The following is a 6614-nucleotide window of genomic DNA, read 5'->3' on the forward strand; positions in this document are numbered from 1 at the left end:
CGATCTAAATGCCTTCAGGCGGCACCTGGGTGGCTCAGTCAGTTGAGCTTCCCCTCCCGACTCCTGATTTCAGGTCTGGTCATATTCTTGGGTTTGTGGGATTGAGCCCTGTGTTGGGGAAGGCTGCTTGGGATTCTCTCTCTCTTCTCTCAGCACCCCCCCCCCAAAATAAACAAAGAGTAAAATGAAATAAAAGCCTTCAAAAGTCTTCAAAGTTTTCTTTCATAAAATATTAGGAATCCCGCAAACTTTCCCTTATCATAGGCATCAGACTATTTTGAGTAAACAACTGAACAAGTGACTAGTTGTTTCAAAGAAAAAACTAATTTACTAGAGAAAAAGAACAATGGAAACATTCTTAAAAATGGACACAGCACATTCACTCTATCATTTCTCACTCTTGCATTCTACTCAGAAGAAAATGTCACTGGAACTGAGAAAAACGTCTCCTCGAAGCACCTGGGCCTTCCAGCGTGTCCACGATCCTACCACCTAGAACCCAAGTTACTAGAGTGCCAGTCCTCACTGAGTGGATTCCTAACCTACCCTTTCAGTTTAAAGAGCAGCCACTAGGTAATCATCAAGTAGATATAATGCAAGAGTTTAACTGAAAACAAAATTTGCTTCACAAAACGGGAGGGGGGGAGGGGAGAAAATGTGGCCATCGTGGCCATTGTAGTTCTTTCCCAAAGTTCTTTCTAAAACCGTTGTTGTCAATAGATATACCCAGGTTTTCGTGTTCAGATTCCAGGGCAGCTCACTGGGAAAACAAGTACAGTACTTGGTTCAGCGTTTTGCATAGGTATTCTCTACAGCCCGCTAGCTTAAGACATTACAGAGATCAAGTCTCACGTCCTATTTGAGAGAACCTTCTCACTTTCTGGAATAATCTGAGGAGAAAAGGCCAGCTACTTACTAGAGCCATTACTCAGTTACAACCTCATTTTGTATATGCTTCAAAGGTGGTTATAAGGAGTCTTCTCGGAAAGAATGGCAGTTTGTGACAAAAATGTTTATGTAAAAAACTAAGAATATATAAAAAAGCAAGCAGCAGGGCACCTGGGTGGCTCAGTCGGTTAAGCATCCGGCTTTGGCTCAGGTCATGATCTCACAGTTCGTGGGTTCGAGCCCCACGTCGGGCTCTGTGCTGACAGCTCAGAGCCTGGAGCCAGCCTCAGATTCTGGATCTCCCTCTCTCTCTGACCCTCCCCTGCTCGCACTGTCTCTGTCTGTCTCTCAGAAATAAATAAAAAACATTAAAAACCTTTTTAAAAAAAGCAAGCAGCAAGGATTTCAATTCAACTCAAACTAAGTGCCTACAAGGACACACAGGAGACAGTGTAAATGAGAAAACAAAATCAGTACAGAGAAGACCCGATTCTAGTCCTGTAGTTGCCAATACTTTCCTCTGTAACTTTAAGCGAGTTTACTATAACCTTTCTAGATTGCCATTTCCCTATTAAATCACTGCTTTTCAACCTGTTTTCAGCCTCAGAACATTTTGTTCCACTGACATCTTCTGTGAAAGCCCAATATAACACATCAGAGTTAACTTTCACAGAGTGAAGCACACTGGGTGAAGTGGGAGACAGCAAACCCCCTCATCCCAACCACATATGTACTCTAGCAATGACCCACCAGACGGTTCCACAGAGACCAGCTGAAACAAACACCACACCAGACAGTGTAAGGTGCTCTGAGGGTCTTTCTCCTGCTTTTTCCTAAACTGGAGAAAGAGGAATGAACTGCATTCAATACATTAAATGCTATCACTTGAATCTTGTTCAGGATCAAAATTACAGATCACACACCAACCCACTTTAAGCCGACACTGAGAGACCAAACTCTTCATCAACAACAACTAAAAGTTATAACCAAACTCTGCTGTCCTGATAGGGTGGAAGCAATCTACTAATAAAACAGGGCGGGGGAGGACCAAGTCTTTCCAGCACACTGTCTCCTAGAAGGACAAGCAGAGACTGGGGCAGTGGCTATGAAAGATGCTAAACAACTCTCAAAAAAAAGTAAGTCCTATACTATGCAGGGGGTGCTATCCAAAATCCTCCATCAGTCATATCTGGTCTGGATTTACAGGCCTCAGTTATAGAATTAATTCCAGTCCCCCAAGTCCTCAGGTTGAGCCCTCCAGCAGAGCACAGCACAAAAGGGGACAAAGAATGTTTCCTACGCAATCTAAGCTTCCACACAGCAATTCAGTCCAAAACCCATCAACACAACACAGCTCAAAGGACAGTCCTGAGAAAAGCCACACCCTCAGGAAGTCAGGAGGGAGTCATTAACATGATGCCTACCTTTCCAAGCCTTCAGGCTCCTATCAGGGCACTGGCCATAGGTGGCTTATTTTGCCACAACAAGGGCTAATCATCACCTCAAGACTGACTTACAGAGCTTCCCTATTCTGCCGTACAGCATTTAAATCAAGTTTCATTCTCACACAACTAAATGAAGATCATTTGGGACTTTCTTGCCCTCTCCCATTTTTTTTCCTTTCAGCCTATCACAACTTCAAACAATTAGAGTTTGGGCTTCCAACCCTCTTTCTCATTATATTTCTAAATTAATATGTTGGTTCCACTATATAATCACTCATTAATTAAATGGTCAGGTGCTGTGGTGGTTTCTTTGTTCTCCCAAAAGAAGTAAGACCCTCCATCACCTAGAAAAATAGACACAAGAACAAATGAAACTAGATTTGAAGTGAAAGACACTAACTCCAATTCCCTGGGTCCGTTGTGCAAAGAGCTTCAGAACACTGGCAACATTAGGGAGAACTGATCCTGGTTCACTGGTATCAACATCTGTAAACAGACATAAAGAAGTAATTGTAAGTTATCAAGAGCTGGGGAAATAGGAGTTACCATGTAATTACCATTTTTTCAATCTAAGTTACCACATCTTCACCTCAAAACAACTAGCAGCCGTGTACAATTAACTCTCCTTATTGCAACACAGATTTTTAAGTCGTCTAATGCAATACAACTCCAAGAGTAAGTAGCATCAACTGGCCTCCTAGGTTGCCCACCTCTCAGAAGAGTTTGTCCAAAAGCCCCCAAAGCTCAAGAAAGAAATCAACTGGAACCCTAGATGAAAAGGCTAGCTCAACTCCAAGACTCCAAATTCGTTTAGATTGGTGGATTCTTTCCCCAAACACAATTAGTGGCCAAAGTAGGAGTCAATGGCTTCTCCCTGTGTTCAAGTCCCCTCCTACCCATCCACCCTCTTTCAGAAATTAGAAAAGAGCCACCAGTCTACAAACTGACTGATGAAATTTCAACCTACAGGCTATTTTCACACTTGAGTTATAATAAACCACTGAAATGAAGATGAACAGTAGACAGCTTAATAATCCATTGGCCGGAGCATTTGCATTAGCATATAAAGTCCAAAACTCTTTAACTTAGACCAAAGCAATATATATATATATATATATATATATATATATATATATATATTATTGTTATTATTATTATCAGTTCTCCATTCCTTTGACTTAGTCTGTAGTATAGAAGAGTGGAGTCTATTGTTTGTCTGGTCCTAGCTGTTCACTTCGGTCACTTGCTTGCTAACTAAAAGACTTTCCATTTGTATTCAAGTCGGAATCCAGTAATTCAGTACCAGGCTCTATTCCATCCCCTTCATCACCCTCAGGACTGCCTACCAAGCTCTATTCAAGTTAGTTCTGACAATCCATCTACCAATGCTACTAAAGTACCAGAACTTAAAACACGTGACAAGTCCTCAGTTTCGGATTGGTTTCCCCCCCCCCAAACACTAAAAGGTTTTATTTAGCATTTCTAATACCGACTTTACTACAAACAGCCCAAGCAACCTTTAAGTTTCTCAACCGCAGGGCTCAAAGGGCCAATTCACTCAAAGAACACACTAGTCACTGTTGTGGGGTTCAAAAGAAGAAAACAGCTTATTCTTTCTGTTTCAGCCCACTGTGACATGGCAGAAGAGGACCAAATCAAGGAGAAGTCTTGATTGGGCTTCTCAAGTGGACAATCTGGTCAAGGTGAGGCTGAAAAGCAGCTGCCTGTTGGAGATGAATGGCCTCAACAGAAGGCAAAAGTAGGTTACATCCCCTGGTTACATGCCAACCCAAAGATGCCGACACACTGGGATAGAGCCACAATGGTCATTTATCTGCTGTAATCTACCGAGTGAACTTTTAGCACCAACCTACACCTCAGCTCAGTGTTATTAGTCATCAGGCAGACCAGACAAGAGTGAAAATATTGCAACATAAAACCTGCCTCCCTACAAAAACCTACTTCAAACTTAGATCCTGATGGGCATCTTTGTAGACCAACAGGGGTATATTATTATCACTTGCCCAACCTTCAACCCTACATTCATACACAGCTGGAAGCAAAGGAGGATTCATTTATTAGAATATATTCAGGGTACCCACTATGCAATTTTAAATAGCACCATATAAGACAAAACCCTCTAAGGGGAAAAAGGTGTGCTCTCAGGTGAACATTCTGTTGAATTCTGAACACAGCTTGACATTTATCTGCCAGAAAAGACCCAGGTGACCACAGATGCCTCCTCTCCCACTCTCAGCAAGGCAATTTTTTTTTTAATTTCACTAGTCCACATTAAGTGACAATACTCTAGGAAAGGAAACAGAATTGATCACAAAAGAGCATCACTTTCTATTTCCTTCTTCTTGCTCTTATTTTGCCTACCTGATCTGAGCCTAGCCTCTACCTCTCTGACCTAGACTTTTTTCATTTCCTCTTTGCTCTCTTGGCTCTGGCTGTTACTGCCTCCTCTTTCCCATCCTCTCTCACCTCCCCACCCCCTTTTAAATCCATCCCTTTCTTCCCAGACCCTGGAACTTGCCAAGGTTACTCCAACCAGTTTCTGCACTAGCTTGTCACAGAACCTGGAAGCCTCCTCCCTTAAATTTGCATGGCTGGTTTCTTTTTATTTAAAGCTCACCTTAAGTGTTACCGCCTCCAGAAAGGTCTTCTTTGACTGCATCCCAATCACTTTCTATCATATCACTCTACTTCCTTCAGCATTTATCAAAATCTGATTTATTTGTTTATTTATTCTCTGTCCCCCCACACCTTATGCTTGTGTTCACCTTTGTCCACCCAGAACCCAAAATACTGGCTAGCACTTACTTGCTAGTTACTAATGCTTCCTGAATGAATGAATTTTGGACTTTTTATACAATGGTTCCAAATCAATTAAAGTGAGAACAGTAGTCATTCTTTTCTTTTGTTACAGTTCCGTGAAACGCCTAAACATGCTGTTACTTGTACAATCAAAGCATTAAATATTCTGTTTTATCAGGCTTGAAAGCCCTAATGAGTCGGATGGGACCCGTTATGATAATTCTTCTAGCAATACGCATATAAACTCAGTTATGGAGAGCCAGGATTTATAGACACTTTCTAATCAAAGGATCCCTAATATTTAGGCACTATCTATTAAAGTTCTTCAGAAAACACACTTCCACATTCAACAGAGGATTTCCAAAGAAAATATCAACATCAAAATAGGAATTCTTACATCTCACTCTAAAACTTCTAAGACAAACTAAGAGTTCCACCTGATTTTTTTTTAAACCAAGAGAATATCAATAAATAGGTTTTCTTTTCATTCTCTGCTTTCTTCAAATAATTTTTGCACATCCGTTATTGGTTTGTATTCTTCTTTAAAACAACACAGATCACATTTTGTCATTTAAGACCACCTACACACAAAGAATCAGCTAAATAAGATGGAAATCAGCACAAGTCAAATGTGCCACTAAAGACTTGTGTACCAAACAAATGGAGAAAAAGATAAAAGAGCTATTGTCCAATTGCAGAAACAAAAAAGTAATACGGGGTTTTCTGTTCTCTGAAGTGCATCATGAAGTGTGGGTGGAGAGAAACACAGAAATCCAGAATTAGCCTAACATCAAGTCATTTTGGAAAGAGTTGACAACATGTAAATTCCTCACACATAAAGTATTTAGAACAAGAGACTTTGATTCCTGGGCTATGATGCCATTTAGGAATCCTTGCGAGGACTTAGGAATTCCAGTATTCATAGGAGAACATGCTCATCTTAATTTGGATCTACCAGGCATTGAGAGGTACTCCCAATGTGACACAGCCTGTAACTTAAGTATTACAAAGCTTGCAGTAAGATCTGGGGTAGAGGCTGAAAACCAAATTCAAGAGGTAATCAAGGTACCAAGTGCTATAAAGATAAAAAACGAAAAAAAGAAAAATCACCATGATTACCACTTAGTCACACAGAACTGAAGGGGGAAACGAGGGGTGTATATAGGGGAAGAAAAGGGGTGAAAGGGAATGGAAAAAAACAATACATTTGTCACCCCGTCCCACTTCCTACACAGGATACAGGCAAAGCTTCCAGCCCCATTAGCTCAGGCACAGATGGTTATCGTTTGCAGCAAAGGTGCATAGAAAGGCCTTCAGGTCTGAGCCCCTTAATTCCAGGGCTGTTAATGATTAAAGAGAGGATGGGGGTGGGGAGAGAAATGAGGGAGGAGGGAGCTGGAGATTCACCCACCACCTCCCGCTTGGACTCCTACCTCACGGCGCTTACCCGGGGCAGAGAAC

The 6614-nt window shown here is 41.4% G+C and overlaps 1 protein-coding gene across 11 annotated transcripts in view; it reads right to left on the reverse strand.

Annotated features, from left to right (window-relative positions):
• DCUN1D3 (defective in cullin neddylation 1 domain containing 3) overlaps positions 1-6614 on the reverse strand; it is a 38955-nt gene that overhangs the window by 32034 nt on the left and 307 nt on the right. For 6 of the 11 annotated variants that reach the window (XM_029949696.1, XM_029949703.1, XM_029949698.1 and 3 more), the window contains exon 2: positions 2734-2819. The exons of the other annotated variants lie outside the window; for them this stretch is intronic. The gene's annotated coding sequence lies outside the window, so the exon portion shown is untranslated. The remainder of the gene's footprint in view (positions 1-2733; positions 2820-6614) is intronic. 11 annotated transcript variants of the gene reach the window in all.

Source organism: Suricata suricatta, chromosome 8, assembly GCF_006229205.1.
Source record: "Suricata suricatta isolate VVHF042 chromosome 8, meerkat_22Aug2017_6uvM2_HiC, whole genome shotgun sequence".
Taxonomy (NCBI): Eukaryota; Metazoa; Chordata; class Mammalia; order Carnivora; family Herpestidae; genus Suricata; species Suricata suricatta.